General features: G+C 39.6%; 1 protein-coding gene and 1 long non-coding RNA gene across 3 annotated transcripts in view; one reads left to right on the plus strand and one right to left on the minus strand.

Moving 5' to 3' along the window:
• GPC6 (glypican 6) overlaps positions 1-25,793 on the minus strand; it is a 999,214-nt gene that overhangs the window by 901,216 nt on the left and 72,205 nt on the right. The window lies entirely within an intron of this gene.
• LOC110091166 (uncharacterized) lies at positions 370-24,736 on the plus strand. Its single transcript, XR_013543801.1, has 2 exons — positions 370-17,950; positions 18,876-24,736. It is a non-coding gene; the product is annotated as an uncharacterized LOC110091166 (long non-coding RNA).

Consider the following 25,793-nt stretch of genomic DNA (forward strand, 5'->3'; position numbering starts at 1 on the left):
GCAACTTTATCAATCTCTGCTTGGCATGTCATGAGCTTGCCCAAGGCGACACAGGCCAGCTCTTCTTCCCTGAAGGAAAATCCAACTCCCAACCTCTGACTCCACAAGAAGCCTTCGTAACAATACCCAAAGAAATCTTTAGCGTGACCCGAAAGCCTGCTTCCAGTAGAAAAGCAAAGACACAGATCTCAAACCCTCTGCTGTCTGAGATCGCAGCTGCCGGTAAGCGTGCTTGGAGTGGGGCTGCGGAGGATGGCTAGGGCTGCCCCCCCCCATGTGGCCCAAACCAAATGTATGTTCGGCCCAAACCAAATTTTCATCTTCTAATGTGGCCTAGGGAAGGTCAAAGGTTGGACACCCCTGGTCTAACTGATGATCCCTTTTTGATTCAGTGCTACCTGAGATCATGCATCCTGTCTGACTTGACCTTGTAGCTGCCTTCAGTCCCTCTCAGAAGGCAAACACCATGCCTCCATTTTGGATCATGTTTCCATTTTACTGTCAAAGCCTGACAGATTTTCCGAGTAACTAATTTCGCTCATTCTTCCACAGAAAAAAAATGTTCCCAGGACAGTTTATAAAGTTTATTAATATAAGAATAATCTCTACAATGGAATCTGCATTCTTCATCACCACAAGTACCAAGGTGCAGTTTACACAGAATGTCCAACACAACTTAGCATCCTCTATCCTACTTTATCACCACCCATTCCTTCAGATCCCTTTGATATACACTTACTATTTATTTATTTGTCTTATTTATGGGCTGCCTTTCTCCCAATAATGGGACTCATTTGAAATTCAGAATTTATTTTTATTTCTTTACTGCAAAGCACAGTGCTTTACACTTATTGATTTTGATCCTTAATTGTCATGCCACTGTGTATCACCTAAATACAGAGGACTTCTTTCTGTCTCTTAGGAGCCAACTTAAAAGTCAATATGTTCTGGTGATAACAGAGAGACTTGGGCTAAAATCCCCATGCAGACACAAAGCTCACTGACCTACTTCACAAGGTTGTTTTGAGGATAAAGTAGGAAGCAGGAGAACCATAAATGCTGCCTTACATTCTCTGGAGCCTTGTGGCACAGTGGTTAAATGGCTGTACTGCAGCCAAAACTGTGCTTATGACCCGGGGTTCAATCCCAGGTAGCCGGCTCAAGGTTGACTCAGCCATCTTTCCGAGGTCGGTAAAATGAGTACCCAGCTTGCTGGGGGGAGGGGGGCTATGTATAGCCTGCGTAATTAACTTGTAAACTGCCCAGAGAGTGCTTGAAGCACTATGGGGCGGTATATAAGCAGCACACTTTGCTTTGCTTTGCTTTTTGGAGGAAAGGTGGAGTATAAATGAAATGAGCAACAACAGCGAAAAGTTGGGATGTTGCCACCTTGATTAGTGTTAAGTCTCTTAATGTGATTTATAAACACATTTCCTACGTCTGATTTATTTATTCATTTAATGTTTTAAGCATTTGCGTACTGCTTTTTAAGTCAAGCCTTCCCAATGAAAGCTGAAACACCCTTTTTGGGAAGGGGCATATTTTCCACTGTAGATGAATTAAACCAGACTTGCCCAGCTTGGTGGCCTCCAGTCTTTCACTTTCTATAGTTCCAGGTCACTGGCTATGCTGGCAGGTGTTACTAGGTATTGTAGTCTAACATATCTGGAAGACAACAGATGAGGAAATATGCTTTAAACAGTGGTCCCCAACCTGGCCAATTGGTGGTGAAAGCTTCTGGGAGTTGTAGTCCGAGAACATCTGGAGGCCCAAGGTTAGGGACCACTGCTTTAAAGCAGTGGTTCTTAACCTTTGTTACTCAGATGCTTTTGAACTGCAACTCCCAGAAACTCCAGTCAGCACAGCTGCTGGTGAAGGCTTCTGGGAGTTGCAGTCCAAAACTCCTAAGTAACCTAAGGTTAAGAACCACTGCTTTAAAGGATTCTGTTTAAGAGCTTAATTCCCCTGACAGTCCTTTTCAGCTCAATAAAAGTTATGAGAAAGAAACATTCCCCTACCCCCAAACAGCATTCAGAATGCTTCCTATGCTTTCTATACCCTCTGACTAACATTTTCAGATGGTGAGAAAGTTGCCCTATAGAGGACAAGGCAGGGAAATCTGCTTCTGCTTCTGTGGGCCTAAACCTGGACCCAAACTTTTAACAAGCTTTCATGTGGGGGAAAAATAATTTTGTGTCACTGGTCTCTTCACTGATGTGAAAACACACAGGAATATGGCAAGTCAACATACATGCTTAGCATGTATAAGCATGCTGTCCATGTTCCACTTCTGAAAAATAGATTTAAAATTGTTGCCATCAGGTATCAAGATAAGAAAAACATATTGTTGAAAGACACATGCTTCTGGTCTACATTACTCCCAACTGGGTTGAGCTTTCGTTATGTTTAAGCAACCTATTTTTGCAAGCTAGTCTCTTTGCTTTGCATATATGGACAGCCTAATTCCCACACCTGCACTGTAACTAACAACAGACCAATTGGAAAGGAGACTAGCAAACACATAAAATGGCAGGACCAAAAAAAAAAAAAATCATTATTTGAGATTTGGAGACTCAAAACTGAAAGAATAACCTACTGGCAAAATGACTGGATACAAAGGCAAAATTCATTTCCACAAACCAAACAGAGTTTCCGCATGGCTTCTCTTTACTTCCAATCATTCAGGCAAGTCAATTGAGCAGAAATGTTCAAAGGCTGTGCTCTATTTGTGTGGATTTTTTTTAAAAAAAGGAGGATTGAAATTGTAGCTGCTTTATCCTTACTGAAACCTCCACTGTATTCCTCATTTTTGCCATCTCAATTCTGAATTGGGTAAGTATCCTGAATTACTACTTTTCCTTGTGATCACTAGAAAAAGATCTTATCCATCTTCCAGCAGTCACATGCATTGGGTTGCATCCAGAAAAAGTCAGTCCCATTGAAACCAAATTGTAAGTAACAAAACGAACAAGCAAGCAAAGCATACATTTTCCTTTTCTGGTAAAGAGAAGCATCATATTTCAGCTGCTTCGCTAATTCATCAATGTGCAATTGAAATAGTCCAAAGCATTTTAACTGGTGCATTTTACTAAGACATTTCCCAATATCTATAACTTACAGAAATTTGTGGACACAAGATATGGCGTAGATTTAAGTAGCAAGGTCAAAGGAGGGTGATCATGTCCCAATGTTTGAGCACATCAATATGCAGCCCTTTCAGTTATTACACAAGTATCAATTTTAATTTTCAGTGATGAACTGGGACAAATTAAGAAGTCAGTGTGGCCATTTTGATCACATTGAGTCAAACGACTGATATGTAATAGAAAATATGTATGCCAGCTTCTCAATGTGTGGCAATTTACTGCTGAGATTTATCCCAATTGAATTATACTGGCAGGTATAAATAATAGGATTCCCAAAGAGGAAAAGTAGAAAAGTATTGCTCAAATTTCTAAATCAAATAACGGGTGCAATTTTGGCTGGGACCCAACAGAAAACAAAAAAGGTTGCGTCCTCATAGGAGAGAAATAAGGACAATGGTTTTGGTTTATGATCTGTGCTTTCAGTTGTGGGTAGCCATTTTTATGTAGAAGCAAGCAATATGTGGGAATTAGGAAACAGCACAAGCACCAGTGGCTTTACTCCCACTGCCAGATTTGCAGCTGTGGTGGCAGGGGAATAAAAGTTTTCATTTGAATACGGTGCATGCTCAGAAACAGTGGAATCATGTTTCTGAAAAGCTTCCAAATGATTTCAGTTGTAAACAAGGGACCAGAGAAATGTGTGTCTCACTTTAAATGGGGTGGTGGTGGTGGTTTGCATCTATTTCCCACAAGAAATCTGGTGACAGCACCAAGATGGCAGGAGGACACAGACACCAATAACAGCTCTCGAGTTCCTTAATGCTGCTGTGATGTATGCAAGATTCTTTTTTATTGGATAGATTTTTTAAATTCTTATTTACTTCAATATATTTTTATTTCCTTTCCTTGAAGTGGACATGGTCTTTAGAGGCTGGATATGAAAAATCTGTATCCTGTTACTTCAGATGATATGAAATAAATATATTCTACAATGAAGCAGTTACAAGCCCTAGGCTATTGTGTTTACAGACAGAAATCTATTCAAGGAAAATGTGAGTTACTAAATCCAGCAGTAAGCTGAAAATTTTGGTTGAAGTACATACATGTGTGTTGCATGCTGTCAAGTTGGAACTGACTTGTAGTGACCCTAAAAGGGCTTTCAAGGTGAGATATTTAGGGAGTAACATTACCTATGCCACCCTCCAGTGAGTTTCTGTGTATGAGTGGAGATTCTAACCCAAGTCTCCTTAGTCTGGCACTCTATCTGCTCTACCGCCCTGGGTATCTAAAGTACATAACTCAAATTATATTTTATATACAAATAAAAATATGTGTTTGTGTATGCACGGAAGCAAGGGCATGGATTACAATAATGTGCCCAGCACCATCAAATAGTATGAACAGCTGCCATGCCAAACATTTGCTGCAAGATAAGAATTTAAGCACCCTATCTTTTCCCATGCTACATCCCATAACCGAACTGGCAAGTGTAATAGACAGTACAAAATAGGCTTTTAAAAGCAATGAATTAGTAAAGAATGAAAATATTATTCCTGTCAGTCTAGCATACTAAAGAAGAGGAGATGACAATGATCTCCTGGGAAGAGGAATGAGATAAAAACAAGCGAACAAACAAAAAGCCTAGAAACCTAACGAAAAAATTCAGAACTAAATAAGCCCTCTAAGATCTGTGAATAAATATTTATCAAACACAGTCATGGCACACTTCACCACAATTATTGCATAGAAATATTAGAGTCCCAGAGGGTACCTACAGAAGACAATGGAATGAGGCCAGAAGGATTTGCTCTGTGAACGGGCCATCGCTTCATTGCATGTGGTTTCATCATTTTTGCTTCCAGAAATAGTTCAGGCCTGACTTGCTCTGGGACCCACATCTTTGTCTTTTTGGCAGTCCAGGGTATCTGGAAAGCTCTCCTCCAGCACCACATTTGAAACAAACCTATTATTTTCCTGTTATCTTTCCTCACTCTCCAGCTTCATGCCCTTAACATGATGATCAGGAATACAAGAGTCTGGATCATCCAAGACTTTCTATCCAGTGACATCCTTCCACTTAATCTTGTCTCATTCCTTCATTGCTGCCCTTTCAAGGCTTAATCTTGTTCATTTTTCTTGGCTATGGTCTCTTTTCAGATTTATGATTGAACCACAGCATACCAAAAATTATAACAATTTCAGTTTACAATAACAGACACTATTTTTCCTAAAATACCTAAAAATAAACATAGGCCTAAATTTAGTGTTGCGCTTGTACTGGGGTAGCAATGTAAATCTGCATCATGTGTGACAATGAGAAAACATAAATTATCTTCTTTGTCCTGTGGGAATGTAAGGTATTCTGTACTGGTCTCAAAAAGATAACAATAATGAGCTGTGCAAACTATGTGAAGTTGTGCAAATAAAGCAATTGTACAAAATGACAATGTTTGCTTGTTTTCTGTGTGGACTTTTAAAGATTAGAAGCACTAAATGGGTTGTTCATATCTTTCCTTTTAAGAATCAGCCAGTTATTCTTTGGAATAAAACAAATTAATAATCCTATCTCCTATCTAACATTCACACCACAATCCTAACTATCTAGCAACTCCAAACACTCACTCTTACTTTCTCCTCACTTCTACTTGGATGGAAAAAGCAGCCAAACACAACAAAGCTCTATGAAGGCACATTGTTTCTCCTCACGAGCTGTCATAGCTGATGAGTTGTGTCTCACCCAATATTCACCTGTCAGTCAATCCATTAATTCTATCATGCAACCAACTAAGTTACCTATACAATAACAATCCACACACAAAAACAAATGGGAGGAGACTCAAATTATCACACTTCCCCTCAGGGTTTTATCTAGGTAATTTGCCTAAAATGTCTCTTGTGCCTTTTCTTGTTGAAGAGAAAGCACACATAGAGAGCAAGCAAGGTAGGGCTGGCTAAGAGGAATTTTTACATTTTCAAGAATGATTTTTGTATGAGTTTCGCAAATCACTCTGTCTGTATATCCTCCATGTTATTTTGCTTCACAAATGTAAAAAAAAACTAGTTTTGTGCAGAAACATTTTTGGGCAGATTATAAAAAATACAATGGAGAAAAAAATGCACCTTCTCTCCTTCCTGCAGTGTATGCGGGAAATCTCATGGAAGTTAATTAACTCTCAACATGAAGGCAATATTTGAAGGTAAAATGGGAAATGTTATTAAATATTAGGGATTAATATTACTTGGAATTTACAGGATATAATTAAAATAAATCTGGATAGATTGAAAAAAAAGATAACTGGAAGGATAAAAGATTTTCAGAAATTAAAGATTTCTTGATTTGGTAGAGTGGCATTATGCAAAATTAAAATTATTTCTAAATTAAATTTTATATTTTGGATGGTTCCTGTAAAGATTACAGAAAAAACAACTGAAAAATGGCAGAAAATGATAAATTGTTATTGCAACTGAAATAAACGAGTGAGGATTAATAAGAAATTATGGTATGTAACACAAAAAAATGGAGGTCTTGGATTACCCAATTTAAAATTACATTATACAGCAAATCAGCTCAGACATATTCCAGATATTATTATTAAAAAGATTACTAACCCTTTCCTTAAAAATATGTTAGAAAATTGGAAAAAGTTTAGAGGTATATTGAGCCCACCAATCTCTCCTTTATCCCGGGTGGTGGATTTAAAGAATTTTCCAGATAATCTTTAAAAAACTCTTAAGAATATATATGTATATGTATATATAAGGGATAAATAGGATAAAAGATTGGATGGAGAAGATGAGATGTAAACGAAATATAAAAGAGATTTTGGGAGGAGAGGAGATTTCTTGTTTAATATGATTAAAATAGTAAGGTGGACAAGGGAATGAAATAGTAAGGAAGGAAAATTAGAAAAATGACAAAATTTGAAGAGATTATTGAAAAAAGATTGAAATTAGAGGAAAAGACAAAAAAAAGGAACTGTTAAGTCAATTATATAAATTAATTCAGGCCGAATAGGATACACAAGGACTAAAAACACAGTGGCAATATGATTTTCACTTACATTTCTAAATATTCATAGGATTAGGATTAGGACTGACAGGAAAATAATGGGAACATTTTGTGAATACAGTGCCCTTTCCTCGCTTACCGGGCAGCGAAAATGGCAGCCGCATGGAAGATTTCCGCATAACGGTGAGTTTTTTGCCCATAGGAATGCATTAAACGTGTTTTAATGTGTTCCTATGGGCTTTTTTGCCCCGCATAGCGACGAATCCACATAGCGATGATTTTTTCGGAACGGATTATCGTCGCTATGCGGGGCACCACTGTAACTTGTTTTAAATTGTTTGTTTTGAGAGGAAGAAATGGATAGAAATGTTACTCGTGTGTGAGTCATCTTTAAGAAGCAGTGCTTTAAGTCTAAGGGCTGGAGTGCCAGGAAACTACATTGCACTCTTTTTTTTAGCGTGAAGGAGAGTTATAAAAAAGCTCCAGCTAGTTCTAGTTGCACATAAAATTGTTAAGTGACTAGAATATTATTGCCACATTTCGCCAGGAGACTACATCCTTCCTCAAGTGTGTATTTGAGTCCAGCTTGTGGTAACCCATGGCCAGCAATTTTTCCCCACAAGTAGATCCACCACCACAGCCAGGCATTATGAGATAATTCTTGCAATGCCGTCAGCAGCCAAATGAAATTAAAGAGCTCAGGAGGGATTCTAAAGCATGCAAACATGCACATGAGTTGAAAATTATATAAATAACATCCAGCACCTTCTTGGCATTGGGGGGGGACCTACAGCAATCATACAGAAGCAGATTAGACACCTGCCTTCTGTCTTGTTCGGTGTAAATCAGGATGAAACATATAGGCACTCTCAGTATACAAATGAGCACAGGAAGTAGGGGAAAGCCAAAACAAACATGGTGAGCTTAAAGACAAACTCGAATGCTGTGTTCTAATTCCCATAAATATACTCAGTGTATTGTTCTCCCTTAAGATGTTAAACTATTTGTTTATTTCTCCCCTAGCTGCCCTTTGGATCTGTCAATACCCTTAAATTCACCTCACAAAATTTTGCAGCTCCCCAAAAACATTGCTGGAACTCGGTGCTGCTAGAACGTCTTGCACACCTCCTATTTTGGAGTTTGTGGTGGAGACAAATCTAGGAGATCTGTCAAAGAGATTTCATGAGGTGGAGACAGAGGGTTATGCATCTTATAAAATGTATGAGCTACTTGACAGATTTATTTTCCATTTCAAACTTATTTTTCATGCTCTACTCCTGTATTCCTTTCATATAAATGCTTATAGCCCAGTAGCACTTCCTAAACGCTCCCACCACCATGGTAAGTTCTGCTGGGCTGGAAAGCAATGTGCAAAAAGCCCTATACCAATGGGGAATGCAAACAGGATATTTCTCACCTTTTATGACTGTTGCAGATCTTAAACCTTAAACCATGCATGCTAGCAGCTTTGGGAGGCTTTTCACCTGCAAGCTCATGCCTCTGAAAGATTAAATAGGCATTAAAGAAACTCCTGGTGGGCAAGGAATGTGTCACGACCCACAGAGCCTCCCAAGAACAAGAGCAACAGGGCATTTAATAAGTTTGATTATGAAGAGAACCTTTTAATGCAAAGCAAAACGTGCTGCTATATACCGCCCCATAGTGCTTCAAGCACTCTCTGGGCAGTTTACAAGTTAATTATGCAGGCTACACATTGCCTCTCCCAGCAAGCTGGGTACTCATTTTACCAACCTTGGAAGGACAGATGGCTGAGTAAACCTTGAGCCAGCTACCTGGGATTGAACCCCGGGTCGTGAGCACAGTTTTGGCTACAGTACAGCAGTTTAACCACTGCGCCATGAGGCTCTAAGAATTAGTAAGGAAGGTGCCCATTCTGCCAAATCCCCTTTGCTGTTCCACGAGACAGTAATATGGGTTAAATATGGGCCACACCTTATTGATAACATCCAAATATGAAATCTGCCATCCTTTGGCAAAAGAGGGGGCCTGTTGTAGTGCGGAAACAGATAAATGGCAAGGGGCATCCAAATACCCCTTGATCAAGAAATGGGCGAGTCCCCGGCCCCATGTTCCAGTGGTCACCAGACAGCAGGAACCCGGCCAGCCGCTAATAAACACTCCCAGGCCTCAAGACATCATTAGCTGATGACTGTTGGTCCAGAAGTGGCCCAGCGCATCTTCCCCCCACATGCACTATAATCACACGATCCGCAGGACCGGGAGGTCGGATGCGCTGTTGGCTTACCTGAGATTACAAATGGGATACACCAAAAGTACCAGTTATTTCCACACTACCCGCCAGTGCAACCAAAAAATTCTTCCCACCAAAATGCCAACAACCCTCTTCCAATGTGGGATAGGCAAAAAATCCCTCCATTCAAGGCCAATCAGGATGAAGGTCAAAAATTCCTATCTGGCCCCTTAAAGGTGACCAGAAAAACTCACACTAGAAAGAGGGAGGGCAGGTGGGTGCACAAAAAAAGAAGAGGATGGTGTGGTGGTGGAAAGCTCCTTAAATAACCTGGACTCCCCACCCCCACGATGTCAGTCTTGCGAGACTACAGAAGTCTTGGTCTCTCTGGGGTGGCCAGCAAGGAGCACTCACGCTGCTCAAAGTCCTCTCTCAAACAGAGGTTCCTTAGAATTTCTCCCTACCCTGTTAAAAAATAAACAAACTGAAGAAAAATCTACCTGGGCTTCACAGGTGTGTGTGTTTGTGCATATATGGGCATCTGCATGTGTATGCATGCAGCATTCTGCAAAGTGGGGATTTAGGGGTCAGCACAAGACTAGTTGGAACATAATTAGCAGGGGGAGCATTATCTCTACACCATACATAGTTTTTAAGTAGAGCAGAGGTGGGCAACTTGTAGTCTGCAGGCTGCAATCATCTTCCCACTTGATTTCCTGCCGCCATCAGGTAATATCCAAAGCCTGCTGCCTGTGAGAAGGTCAAGCCATTACAGGAGCAACTTGCCCTCTCTGCAACAGCCTGTCAAGAAGGGAAGAAGGGGAAGGAAGTGACCGGCTTCCTTTCAACTCTGTTTGGCCCTGAGCACTGCTGGTTAGCAATCTGCCCATGCTGGCATGAGTCCCCTCCAAAAGATTATTTCCACCTAAGTGCATCCCTCAACAGAAAAAAAACCTGTTGTCTGCTGCTGTTGACCTAATGGACAAAAACAACTAACAAAACAGAAGAACGAGACTGCTGTGTATAAGCCTGGCTTCTGGGACTGCCAGCAGTTACACCACAATGTGATTAAGTCCTGTGCCGCTCAGTGGAACAAACTGACACACAGCAGCCATATTTGAATAATTGTGGAGCAGAACATGAAAAGATGCCACAATGCTTTGTGATTCGTAGACCATCCCAAGAGGAGGTGCTGGTGTCTTCCCCTGGAGCTAAAATTAGATGGGGTGCTTTTCAGACTCAAGTTATCCAGCACTGTAATAAAAAATGTGGGGAGGGGAGGGGAGGTGGAGAGAAAGAATCATGGCCATTTCTGATGCAGTTATGCAGACCCACAAAAAGTTATGTGGCTCAGTGGGGGCCAGGAAACAGTTGCAACACGCTGGGTTTAAATTTATTCAGAGTTTAACAAAAATATAGAGAAGCTAAAGGGAAGCACAAAACTACCAACATGAATTTGACCAAACTCCAGGAGGCAGTGGAAGACAGGAGGTCCTGGTGTGCTCTGGTCCATGGGGTCACGAAGAGTCGGACACGACTTAACAACTAAACAACAACATAAAAGGGAAGCAGGCAGCAGAATAACAAATAGATACAGAAAGAAAAATGAAAGGAAAAGTTAGAAAAGTCTGAACATGTGCTTGTAAATCCTTATATAGAACCTCATCACGACTCTTCCCAATCATTACATCGCAAAGACTTTTCTCCTGTTAGACTAGCCACAAGTTGTGGATGTGAAAACTGGACACTTATTGTCTGGATGAAGAAGATAGGAAAGCCAGGTGGGGTAATACTGAGAGTTATCTAACAGTCTTAGAAGTCATCTTGCATTCTTAGGGGTTTCTTGTTGATTATAATCTGTCAAAAGTTCAACTCCCAGAGATATCAGCTGTAGCAGATGCCTCAACGGAGCCCACAGCTTCATCCCGTGTTTAGCTTTAAACTAAAGCAAAGGGGGGGGGGGGGTCTAAAATAGAAATATTGCTGAGAGAACAAAGGATTGTACAGAAATGGCTAGAAAAAAATGGACATTACAAATAACATGTTGTTTTATCTATTTTACACTTTTGTTAGTTACATTTACAAATGCACCCATCTTTATGGTGATTTTGAATAAATAAATTTCCCCAAGAACTTTCAAACTGAATAGCTTTATTTTCAATAACTTTTTGTGCACCTTGTACATCTGGTCAGTCAGTTGATAGCCATATTTGTTCATTCACAACTTTAGGCCAGAGACTATATTCCTAGTCAGGCATCGAGCTACTGTTGTATTTGGAAGTAGCCAGGGATGTTCACTTCAGGAAACGCACAATGGAGTTTTATTTTGTCTCTTAGCACTAAAGAAACAACACTGCATTCATACTGATGTCATACTCAGATTTGAATTAGATATGGGATATTTGTATTTGTATCCCTGGGAGATGAATGTGAATAATGGCAGGGAAAACCGAATGGGAAAACCGGACCCTTCCACTGAACCGGCAGGCCCACTTACCACTCACTGCGTAGCACATGCAGCCAGTGTTCTTATCATCACTCCAATCCGAGAAGCAGCTCAGCTAGTGCCTCCCCACCTCCTCACGCAGCTGACCCCTCCAGCGAGGAGTTGAGATGATGAGTCTCCCTGCTCACCTGTTGAGCGGCCGGCTGTGTCAGGAAGCAGGGAAGGACTGGCTAGGCTGCTTCCCGGATTGGTGTGATGAGAAAAACACTGGCTGCATGTGCCATTTGCCAAATGGTAAGTGGGCCTGCTGGTTTCACCTGTGGTGCAATATTCACATTCATCTCCCCAGGGATACAAATATGCATATCCCATGTCTAATTTGAAGATAGTGGGGACTGTTAGGATGCACTGCCAGGTGAGGGATGGAACTGCTTGAAAAGAACCACCTTTGATAGGTGGGTGTTTCAAGGCAGGGCAAAAATCACCCTAAAAGGTGAAGAATTCCCCTTAGCACTTCCTTAACTCGATTATAAATATTGGGCATAATATTCCAAAGAAATTTCAAAAACAAACCCTCAATTAATCATAGTATGAAATGGTTAAACACTGTTGGATAACAAATCAGTTGAAGAAAATAGTAGACATTTGGCACACAATTCACAAACAGAGAGAGAGAGGAGCAATTTGTTGAATAAATTATTGGCTGTGAATTATTAACAGAGTTCTACTTGTAAAGGAAACATTGAAAGAAAGCTCTTTCTGGCAACAGAAAGAGAATGGGAGTGAAAGCAGACGAAGCAGAAAGACACAGAGAAATTGCTTCCTATATATTTTTCCTACTCCGTCTCACTGATAAAGCTATGAATCATATTGATTAAGATTTCTACAGTCAGTTGTGCTGCATTGTTGGTGACCTTGGTATGTATTTGAAGACATAATCTCTCAGCTTTATAAATCTGCCTCTCTTCTCAGGCACTGATACATGAAATTTCACTGTAAGTGCTGGCATTAATTAATTTATGTAAATCAGTATGATACAATGCCTGATTAGTATCTTTCCTTACATTATTATATGATTGTTTTAAGAGAATGATTGACGTACAATATCCACTTAGGAGAGACTCAAATATGAATCTCAATATATGCAATACAGTATTAACATTTGTGCAAATGACATTAAATTTGAAAATTAAAAATGCAAACAACCTACCCACACAGTAACATCACCAAATAAAGGAAAAGTATGTCTTAACTGCACAGTTCCTGGTTGCCACTTTGCTACTCACTCATTCCAGGTTACTTTGAGCCTCACGTTAGTAACCCATCTCCCTTTTTGGAAAAAAAGTACTAAAGAAATAAAATAAATAACGCAAATAATAAATACACAGGGAAGGTACAATTAATCTGCTACCTTTTTTTGAAAAATATATATACTTCCAATAAAGGCTGAAAAATTACCTGAAATGATCCTCAAACATTTTAGAAGTAATGAGTAAACTTTATTCCATCCACTAAAAAGAGTAAGAATTTTAAAAAATGATGATGTTATAGGTTCTTACGTTATTCCTTTAAAATATCACTGCTGTGCTTTTTTTTACACAGAAGTCATGTGCTGCATGTACTGCTTCTACTTCTGATGTGTTGTTTTCAAACACTGACTCAGACACAACTTCAAATCTACCAGTATGGTGGGAGTCAAGACAGCCATGATTCCCCTTCTATCTTAATTGCTGTTGTGTACTTCTTCCCTCCCATGTCAACAGCACTCAGGGCCCCAGCTGGCCTTGTACAGAAAGCAGGACAAGAAGGTGTACAATGGCAAATGAATGGTATCTTTAGTTCTAGGGTGCAAGGTGGCAAGCCTGAATTGGTCAAAATGAGAGTTGCTCCCAATCAAACAAGTCAAGAGATGAACAGAATAAAGTAGCAAGCCTCAAATCTGAGTTGCAACTCACTTGCCCTGCCCCCCCCTCAAAGGCTTGGGAATCAGGACTTGGTACCAAAGACCCGAGCCTCCCACTGCCTGCTCTCACTGCCATCAGCCTACCTGCTGCTACTGCCTTCATTCAGGAGCCAGGCCATTGCCTCCCCCAACACTTGTGCTGACCAACTAATAGGCCAGCACAGGCAGGCTCTCTGAAGCAGGAGGAAGGCAGAGTGCTTTTCATAGTGATGCTCTAGCCCAGTAGAGGCAAAACTTTTTTGGCTCGAGTGCCCAAAATGAAGGGATTGGGGAAGAAACCAGTGGCTGCCGTGCTGCCCGGAAGACCAGAACCAGAACAGGAAGTGGCAGTTTCACGGGGAATCATGGGGACGGACAGGAAGTTAAAGGGGGAATCATGGGGATGAATAGGAAGTTAAAGGACCCAGAACAGGAAAAGAAAGGGGGAATCCCAGCTGCAGCCACTTCAAAAGTTTTGTCGCATGCCAGAACAAAGGGCTTCGCATGCCAGCTGTGCCACGTGTGCCATAGGTTCGCCATCACTGCTCTAACCTGCTGTACTCTGAGGGCAGGTCCTCTGACCCGCCTCTTCCTATAAGTCACACTGGTGACTCTCTATGGCAGGCTAGAGCATCATCAGTGCAACTTACAAGAAGAGGTGGGTCAGAGGACCTGCCCTCTGACTGCAGAAAGCTAATACATCACCATGAAAGGTCTGAAGTGCTACATTTGAAGATGGCAGTGGTGGCAGCAGGTAGAGCAGTGGGGGTGAGGGAACATAAGGACTTGACAATGCAATTTGGACAAATGGATCCAAGTCACAAGCCAAGTCACCTCAGAAATCCCCAAGTCGGGTCCAAGTCAAGTCATGGGTGCAACTGAAGTCCAACTCAACAATAAGTCATGAGTCTCTGCTGTCAGCTTTCTTTATTGTCTACCTTTCACACTCATATATGGTGATCGGAAATACAAGAGCATAGATGATCTTGGTCTTGGTCTCCAGTGACACATCCAAGTATGAAAATATTAGAGGCAATATGACTAGTATCCATTGACTTCGTTATGTTTCAATATAAATTTCTGGGCCAATATTCAAAGATGGATAATATTTCATGAACAAACTGCAGCCCCTCATAATTTTAAACTACATGCATGGAGAGAAACTGCCTTAGGAAATTTTGCTTATTAAGGAAATCCCAAATCCACTTGATGCATATATATATACAGGGATAATGATGGAAACCACACCTCTGAAAGATTCTTGTCACAACATTATTGCCTCATCAACTGTAAATAATGTGGTTTATCCATTCACCATTCACAATGTACTTCTCCAACAACATGCTGTTCAGGCTAGCCTGTCTAAATTCTTATTAAAGTCTACAAAGAACAGTGGGAAATACCAACAAAGATTTGCATAAATATTTACATTTTAGGCATTTGCAAGTTCATTGACTTTGTTCTTCAGTCTCCTCCAAGTTTGGAAAAATAATAAGGCTAATTAAAACAAACAAAAACAAAGAAACACAAAGGCATTTTCTGTGAAATGAGTTGAAATGTAGCAGATATGTCTTTTCATAAATGAATATCTGATTAAAAAATTATTATTAGCTCTTAACTGATGAAGCAATAACTCCAAATTTATGCTTAAATGTCATGGGTGCAACTATGGGCAAATCCAAGAATGGTAAGTGTTAAGTCCCTCTGAAATTAATTAAGCAGATACAATTCCCACTGAATTTATCAAGTGTTAAAACATAGCTGTGGGCTTGGGTTTTCTAAAGCTATATTATCCACTTAGTGCTAATAAAAGTTGTAAGAGTGTACAATCATCTATAAAATGTTAGCTTAACAAGGCCTAGAAAGCAAATGAGCTACTCTAGTTTAGGATGTCAAGGTTAAATGTCTACACACTTACTTTAAATGACAGAGATACAACTTCAAAAATCCAGATTATTTTACAGAATGCCCTCTAAACACTTCGTTAAAAATTCAGTATCCAAACTGATTCTGGACTGAATTAGGTTCTTCATAGCAATAGCCTAGCTTACTCACATAAGGCACAACAATATGGACCAATTTGTAGGATGCTGAGACTAATTTCCTGTGTGGTGTCCAAGTTGAGATACACTGGTAACTTTAGCAACAGTAATTCTCAAGCTTGAACACATCTTTGGATATATCTATGTAGTAGGATAATAATAAGCTCTATGCACAATGATAATAATAAGAGCTCAACTTTCTTCTCCATCATTTTAGTAGATGATAGGAAAGGGGCTGACATGGAGGGCTACTCTGATATACAAATAAATATTGATTCTGAATATGTGAAAGACTCTTATTGTCCAGCTTCCCCAAATGAAGGCTTGATCTCAAGTGCCAAAAAGAACCCCAGTTATGTTGATTCTACTGTTATTTAAATCATTTTATAAATTTCTGTTCAGATGATGCACAGATAAGATCAATTCATTTGGTCAGCCAATCCGTTTTTTTCCCAACTCGCTGGTTTTTTTTTTTTAATGTACCAATCATATATCGCTTAAATCCTTATCGCTTCAGCATGTGTGAATGTTGTTGTCGATGTATTTACTTTGTGTAGGGGTTGGGTTTTTGGCCTCTGTGGACACTTCATGGCCACTGCACATGTACCATTAAAAAAAGATATTTTTAAAGGGATATCAATAAATTGCTTGTAGCAGCAGCCGCCTCTACCACAAAAAAACATCATGAATACATTGCTCCAAAGGAGAAGACCCCCCACTACCACCTCTTGTGGGTGTAGGGAAGGGAAGGGAAGGGGAAAGAATGCTTGAGCAGAGAAGGGATGTTTCCTGATCTAAAATGTTTGAGAGGAGAAAGAAAGGTGCATTTCATTCTCTTTATTTTTGAACCCTGCTCTTCAGAATACTTAAGAAGTCTTTTAAAACCTGCTTCCCACTACCAATGCTGTTCAAAAGGGGGGGAAAATGAAGGCCAAGAACTGAGAGGGAGAAATATGCAGGAAAATAAGCAAAGGAGGATGAGTAAAGGAAGGAAGGGAAAAGAGAAAGAGGAAAAAGGAATTGGGAAGTGAAAATTAAAAAGGGAAGGAAGGAGGGGCTGTAGGTAGCATAAACCACCAGGTTGCACATCTACTAATAGTTGGAAGTTACAGGAAAACAGGGATATATCATTTACGGTGACCACATGTAAAAATGTTTCTACAGTATTCCTAAAAGAGGGGAAAATTGATTTTTTTTTATTTTTATTTTTTGCCATATGTGATCAAGCCCCGAATAGAGAATATTTATGGATAACAGCGGCTGTCTCTTCAGATAACAGCCCTATGAATGTGGACAATGACCTGAAATTTTGGTGGGGGGTGATGAGACTAGCATGCTCTTCCTTCTCATGGATTTATCTCCCATGGCTTCCAAATGTTCGAACAGAGCTCCTGCAGAGCTGTGAAACAGATGTAGTTAGGACTGTTCTGTTTTCAGAGTGATCTCAATCCAATTTTCTTCAGGTCAGGGTCAGCAGGATGGTGTACATCCCATTTAATGTTCTATCTTGTTATGCCTCTTATGCATGTATATTTAAATCACTGAAATCAGTAGATTTAACACAGCCCCATTATCAATTTGCAGTAGGAAGTCATCTTATTTCTTCAATCATCCATTTGTATCATTCCTGTCTCAGCAGAATAAGCCTTGCCGTCTTTTGCCATACTCATCCCTGTCTCAGAACAGCTCCCCCAGGAACATTCTTGATCAAAGAAGCCATTTGGATGGTCTGAGGTACTTGCTCTTTAGCCCGATGAGGTCAGCCAATGATTATGTATGCTTTCCAACGGCTGCATTTACATTACCTTCTACTAAATGGCAAAAGTCTGAAAATTCTGCAAAATTCTTGGCAGCTATTCCTTTTAAACAAAAGAAGATCTATTTATAGTCTGTGTTGAAGAAAACCTGACCAGGCATGGTGGCTGGGGGAATAATCTTCAGGGTATCATTTTAGTATTTACTGATTCATTTAAAATTTATTAAACTAGTGCTACAAGAACCAGTTTTATGGCTTTAAACTGTGCCATGCTTTTCCTTAACGTAGGACATCACAATCCACAGAAAGTTTTGTAAGTGGACACTTGAGATTGAAAAAAAAAATAAGAATCTACTCAGGATCTAGAGTGGAGTAGAACAGCATCTAAGTATTCTGGAATGATGTGTCAATTGGAAGGCCTCCAAATAGACATACAGATGCCAACAGGATGATTTGGGTGAGTGAATGCAGAGAGTGAACTGACAGGAGAAGTGGCCGGGCTACGGATGAAGACCATGTATTGACAAATAGTTATGCTTCCTAAGGACGTAACAAATATTTGCAAAGTTATTGACCTCACTAAAAATAGTATGATATATTTTGTGAGATATTTAAGGAATGGTTTTACCAGTTCCACTCCCCAAGTGAGTTTCCATGGCCAAGTGAGGATTTAAATCCTGGTCTCCAGACTCCTAATGTATCATTCTATTCACCACACCCATACGGGGCACAGATGTTATTAGACCACTACAAGCTCACAAAGAGCCTCTAGATTTCAAGTACTGCAGCACTGTTCATTAGGCTGGGCATTACATGACTGGGGGAGCAGAATAAAAATAAAATAAAATCCCAAAAATCATGGGAAGATGAAATGAACAAGTGACATTGAAACAGCTATTAAAATGCTGCATTCTAGGGTCATTTCTGGATGAAATATTTCAGATATCACCCCAGATAATAAGTCCTTCCCAACCTTTGTCGACAAAAAAAAAAAAAAAAAAAAAAAAAAGGCAATCATTTAGCAGAACCCTCCTTATGATTTTGTCAAGTAACTAGAAAACTTTTAAAAATATTTTCCTTGTCACCTCTGAGAACAAAATAAGCTGGGCCAGAAAAACAGCATATAAAAGAAAATAATAGACAGGAAGATGGACAGACAGACAAAATAGATAATCTTCCCTATAGTATTTATGATGAATCCACTTCTTGGTTCTCACTAGAATCCCAGAACATTTTTTTGCAGGCTCTTCAATTTTTCTACTGCTATAGAAGGTATAGTCCTCAGGTCAAAGCCAGGGGATGTTCTAGTTTGCTATCTTCAAAATCCTTCTGTTTTGATTGCCTTTCAAAATCTCATGTTATGTTGTTGTTGTTTTTTCCAGAGGGTTCCAGTCCACTCGAAGGTATCATCATTTAACAGTTAGGTGAATCATTCAAGGAAGAAACAGGACCAAGGCCAGTGATAAACAGAGAAAGAGATATGACAGGATACAAGGGAGGCTGGAAGAAAAGAAACACAAGTACTCGGCTAAGAGGAGTCTCTCTAGGCCCAAGGCTGAAGCTTTTATTCCAGCAAGCCACCATATGTACTGAAAACTGTCACTATATAAGGTGGCTACAGATCTTTCAGGCTGATCAAAATTCTGTGGTCTGCAGATCTTGGAAGTTAAAACATATAAATAGCAAGCTCGCAGATGCTTGACCTTCTTTCTCTCAAGCACAGTATTTCTCTTCCCCACTGATTTACCAGTCCCACTAACAGGACCTCAAAATGGAGCACATCACATGAAGATGTTTGTACAGCAAGTATAGGAAAAAATGCATTTTTGTATAGTGATGCCTCACTTAACGATTGCCTCACTTAAATGACGAAACCAATCGCAAAATGATGTTCCTGTGGGGAAAATTCGCTTAATGATGATTGGTTCCCTGCTTCGGGAACCGATTTTTCGCTAAACAATGATTTAGAAACAGCTGAGAGGCGGTTCTAAAATGGCCACCCGCTGTGCAAAATGGCTCCCCACTGTGTTTTCAGGATGGATTTCCTGCTTTACAGGCAGCAAAAATGGGTGCACCTATGGAGGATCTTCGCTGGACGGTGAGTTTTCAGCCCATTGGAATGCATTGAACCGGTTTCAATGAATTTCAATGGGCTTTTTCATTTAGCAATATGATGTTTTCGTAAGACAGCAATTTTTGCAGAACGAATTAACATCGTCTTGCGAGGCACCACTGTACTTCATAGATACTGCATACTAAAAGGGGATTGGTGTCAATGTAGAAAACGAGGAATTTAATAATACATTTGACACTGTACAACATGGTTTGAACCAGCCATAGGAAATAGCTCTTGCATGACAGAATAGCCATTGTTTTGCATATGTTTATATATCCTTTCATCTATTAATTAATTAATTACACTTAATTCGGAGTGGGTTTCTCTCATTCTGGTCATATTTGCATTTAGTAAAGCTGGATGTACTGAGGGGAAAATCAGAACTTTTTGGAGCTCACACTAAAACGTTGTGTTTTATTTTTAGATGTGTATATAAACCCAACAATGGCTTTAGGAAGCTACATCTCAACAAGTGGTGAAAACATGTCTTAATAAATTTGTTAGCTGAAGCAATGAGAATCTTTACAGTACAGATGCAGAATTGTTACAATAAAAATCAGTGTGACAACTCAAGTAGTATATTGTACTCCAATATGTTTTGTTCTTTAAGGGGGTTCAATATTTTAACTTTTTAAAATGTCTCTGTAGTATTGAACTCAAAAATGGTAAAAACATAGATTACAGTGTGCAGAAAAGGTTGTGTATTGCCTTTTGTATTAAATTAATAAGTAATTTCCACTGCGACTTCCTGCTAGTGAAAAGAGATATGGGGGAAAATGCTGAATAAGGACCCTTAGTGCCTTTTTAAAAGTCATTCTGATGATGCAGAATCATTCTTATGGCAATCTACATCAGCAGCACCAGTATGACTTGAGAGTGAAAAATAAAAATCAATCAATTCACAAGCTCTCTGTCAGCAGGTAGGGTATTGATATATCTTTAAAAAATGTTAGAGACTCACTTTGCCTTGGAATTTAGAAGAGTGGATGAACAGCTACATGCAAGCAGTGCATTTTAACATCTGTATGGCAATACAAAGTGCCTCATACCAAAGTTAATTATCTGGCCATCTTAGCCCAGCATTGTCTATACTGATGATGATAATTGCTTTGGGTAGAAGACTATAAGCACTACTTTGACATAATCCATGATCCAAAAGAGTTTGAAAGATTAATATAAAAGTAATTGGCTAGTACATTTTCATGCCCCAAAGTAGTTATCATTGTAGTTATGAATCAATTTTAATAATAAATCTTCCCAATTTCTCAGAAGAAAGTAAAATATTTAAGGTATCTATTTTAAAAACAACAACAATATATGAGGGCTACAAGCCTGTGGTACAAACAGTTCTTCCTATCCAACTCATCAAGTCAATGGCACAACAGAGCATGTGGAAGCAGCACAAGACGCAGCAACAAGTCAGGATCTACATCCTGTGCAACTCTTTTCCCACTACAGTGGTGCCTCGCTAGACAATGATAATCGCTGTTTAGCGAAATCATTGTCTAGCGAAAAGCATTTCCCCATTGGAATGCATTGAAACCTGTTTAATGTGTTCCAATGGGGAAGAATCGTCGTTGTCTAGCAAAGATTGGCCATAGGAAAGCCGCTTTGCGAACCACCAATCAGCTGTTTAAATAGCTGTCTTGCGAAGTTTAGGTCCCGAAAACACCTGTTTTGTGAGCGCGGAGGGAGCAGTCAAAATCTTTGTCTAGCAAAAATCGGTTTGCGAAGCAGGGACCAAACATTGTCCAGCAAAATTCCCCCATAGGAATCATTGTTTTGCGAATCACTATAGCGATCGCAAAAAGCCAATGTCTAGCGAAAAAACTGTCATGCGGGGTAACTGTCTAGCGAGGCACCACTGTATTTAGTGAGGCTACCCTCCCATAAATAGACTCATTAGCATCATCTTAGAACTAAAGAGTTGGAAGGGACCCAATGGATCATCGAGTTCAGCACCTGTCAAGGAAGCACAATGGGGACTCGAACTCCCAAATTTTGGCCCCACAGCAAGATAATTTAGAAGTTCCAGTTTTACCATTAAGGGATGACTATGCCCCTCACTAAGTTACAACCACAGTGTAGTCATGACTTCAGTAATGCATTCAACTACTTACTTTCAAGCTCTATGATCTTAAAGATTTTGCAGCTGGGCAACATGCACTTTTGCACACAGAGGTGTGCTTAGGACCCCTCCCCCACAGGAGCTAGGACTAGTGAAATAAATAATAAATTAAAATAAAATTAATCCATGGGGAACTCAAAGATTTCAGAAAATCAGGAGTGGTGGTGGTGGTGGTAAGCTGGCATCAGGGCAAGAAACAGCTTCCATGTACATTGTCAGCAATCAGTTTCTGGAGTGTTGCCTAGCTGTGTGGTTTGTGCAGAATGGTGAAGTACCACAATCACCAGCATCGTCAAGGTGCTATTAAATGCACATGGCTTTCTACAAAAAAAATATATTAAAATGGAATTCAAACATTCTGTCCCAAATAGGAGGAGAAGGGGAGAATAATAACATAAATACAAAGGAACATTTATTTAAAATGCACAATTAAAAAAAAAAAACAGAATTGGACACATCATAAAAGAGGTGAGCTTTTGAAAGAGATTTTAACATATGAGATTAAAGGAATCCTGCAAATCTTTAGAAAGATGATTCCAAGCATATGTGACAGAGAAAGGACAAAGGCAAATGAATGATCAGAACCTTGGACAGGTAAGAAGACAGAAATGGAAGAACAGATGAATGATTAGGCCAATAGCAGAAACCAGAACCAAAACATAAGGAGGAGGCAGACCATGAAAAATATTAAAAGTAGAAATAAGGAACTTAAACTGAACCTAAAAATGGCAGGAAGCTTGTGTAGATATTTCATAAGCAGAGTAACATGATCCAAATGATGGGCAAAAAAGAACAAATGAAAGTTTAAAAAGATCTTCAAGGAGTATTGAATAGAAATAAGAGGTTAATATGAGCTTGTGGGAGACCAACCGAAAAAACACAATAGTCTAAATTAGGAAGAACCAAGGCATGAACGACAGTCTTTCCAAAAGTAATTTAAAAAATGACAAATTATAAAACAAGGGGGTCTTTTACAATAGCTTGGATATGAAATATATATATATATATGTAGACAAAATAGAAATAAAACATTCTCCTCCAAAAGATGGATAAGTAACATTATCAACAGCTATACAAAAAAGAAGACATTTTGGAAGGAAAAAATAAGTAACTCAGCCCGATTAAGTTTAAAATGACCAGGGAGCATCCCTCAAAAAGCTACATTCCAAAGTAAAGTTGCTTTTTCCTCATTTTTATCTAGAACAAATTATACCAAACTAGAAATTGAGATAGACAGTTCCATAGTTAATACACAAGAACTTCAACATATGCAACTCTGGGAATTTATTGCAGTACAGTAAACCACCAAATTCAATTCAATTTCCCCTTTAGGCCAGTGTTTACTGTGAATATCCATCTTGAGCAACCCAAGATAACCCATGCTTTAAAGAACGTAAGCAGGGCTGAGTAAAGCCTGGCTCCCAAATACTGCAAGTTCGTATCAATGGATGGAAAAGAAATTTGAAAATTCGTATTAACAGTTTTCTAAATAAATTAATACAAGTCATAGTCTACAGAATGACTAACAAAAGCAGGTATGTATGTTTATTTCTCGTGACTGGGAAGAAACTGTGAGCACCAGATTCTTTTTTCCATTTCCCATACAGATTAGACACAAAAGGGCAGACCTCAGAATGTGTATCCTTGAAAAAATGTACTCAAGCACAGTTTAATGAATGCAGAAGAAAGGTGGAACAAAGTGTACCCATTAGAAGTCCATCACAAAATACATGTTTTGCACAGCATATGTATACATTTCCATGTGAGAAGAAGTAGCAACATCTCACAGGCAGATGCACAATTAACATGGGAAGAAACAGCAGGTGAGTTGGGAAAAATGCCAGGAAATTAAGAGTGAGAGATTTGTACTTCTTTCCCTATAGGATGAGAATATGTATATTCTCATCCTATAGACAGAAATTCCTTATTTCTGTTTAGAGCCAGAAATTGAAAAGTGGTGGTAATGATGGGTCTGATATTGCTGTGCAATATTGTGCCCTTACGGCCAGCAAGAAAAAAGATATCAAGCTTTACATAGCAAAGGGAAGCCTGAATATTGACAACATCAATACACCCTCTTGCACTCACTATCATTCAAGTGGATTCAACGTATAATGTTCAGCCCCACTGGGCATGGATCTGCCTCGCTCTCATGCAACTTCACCCCTGTGCAGGGTTCTGTCATGACCGGAACCAAATGCAATCACTGAGTGGAGGACAAAGATAGCTGCACAGAGGGAGGTGGAGTCGTCCACGTGCACACGTCTGGCTTAGAGGGAACCTTGGCCCCCTTGAATTCTTTTAAGGAGAAAAGCTAGATAAAAATATTTTAAATAAATAAATTCACAAGGGAAATCCCAGAATCTGACCCCTTTTTTCACCAGTTAACCACTTCTTACCCAAGCACAAAACTGTCAGAGCATTTTAAATTCTGGATACAGACATGCAATTTCTCACATTTACAAGCTGGAGGTTTATTGAAGAATTGAATTTCCTGGTTTTTTAAAGCAGAAGGTAAAGCAGACATACCCGACTGTTGCTGTTGGTTTTCAAGACCTGAGGACTAATATTTCAGCCCCTATATGCTGGATTCTTTCCAAATAAAGGAAAACAATTGGGGGCAACAATTCTCCTTCAGTACAAGCAAAATACAGTGGTGCCTCGACTTATGAACTTAATCCGTTCCAGAAGATGGTCGTAACTTAAAATGGTCATATGTCAAAGGACCATTTCCCATAGGAATGCACTGAAACAGAATTAATCTATTCTGGCCAGGAGGGGAAACACACACACACACACACACAAACAAACCACAAAACACTGCAAGACCCATTGGAAATGCAATTAATCCGTTCTGGCCGAAGGGAGGGAAAAAAACCAAAAGCAAACAAGAGACTGCAAGACCCATCAGAAATGCAAAATAAAAAAATAAAACACACACACACACAACCAAAAAGTAAACAAACCCTGCAAGACCCATCAGAAATGCAAAATAAAAATAACCACCTGAAAAACAAAGACTGCAAGACCCATCACCGCATAGAAACATAACCCAACCACCCAGCCCAAACCCACCCAGAACAGCCAGTTTTTAAAAAGCAAAAAGCAGCACCTTATCAGGCAGTCCAAAGCTTCCTCCGAACTCACGCTCTCTAACCGCTGGGGCTAAACAGCTACAAAGAAGCAGCCTCTTCGCCACCAACGGTTAGCAGTTTGAATTCCACGCCTTTTTCCCTGCCTTTTTTCTGGTTGTAACTCAAAGTTCCAGTCACAACTCAAAGCAAAATTTTGCAGCCAGAGTTGATCGTAACTCGAAATGGTCGTAAGTCGGGATGTTCGTAAGTTGAGGCACCACTGTAAGTCTTTTCAATATATGTCAGCTATTTTAAATCTGGGGTTGTTTGGGGGTCACCTATTTCTGATTGGGTAGTAAAACAGTTCTACTTTTGACAAGTCCTACCTTGAAAGCATTTTGTCCATACTTCCCCAAAACTGGCATAGAGCATTAGCAGACTGTCTGCTACAATTGTGCCAAATTTTGTGCTTATTCCAAGACCAGTTCAAAAAGTATTTTTGTTTGTTTGTTTAGGCTGTCCTCATTTTTAGTATTGCCTTATAGAAGACCACTTTGCTCTGCCACACAACATCAGAGGCACAACTCTCGAGAGTCTCTAATTTGCTCATCTAGTTTGGGACTATAAAGTATTGGCTCCAATTATTCCTTGGATCAATTATTGTGTTTTGTTACTTCTACTAGCTTCCACTTAGGTACAAGTAACTCTTCAAAAGCTCTTCATAGCTTTTGAATTCTAGTGCCAGTAGTCATGTGAGTCTTATAATCTGTATAGGTGGAACATTTGAGAAGCTCAGCTTGCACTGCATCATCAGTTCTAGCATTGTCAACATGTACAGGGAAAAGCGTTTGAAATGGAGAGTCACCAGCATCCACAGAGGCTCTCTCTGTAAGTTGGTACCCTGGAAAAACACAGTTCCACAGAGCAGATATCTATAGCTAGCAGAGGTTCTCTACTTCATACTGCCTCTCTTCAGATGTTG

Source organism: Pogona vitticeps, chromosome 3, assembly GCF_051106095.1.
Source record: "Pogona vitticeps strain Pit_001003342236 chromosome 3, PviZW2.1, whole genome shotgun sequence".
In the NCBI taxonomy this organism is placed as follows: domain Eukaryota; kingdom Metazoa; phylum Chordata; class Lepidosauria; order Squamata; family Agamidae; genus Pogona; species Pogona vitticeps.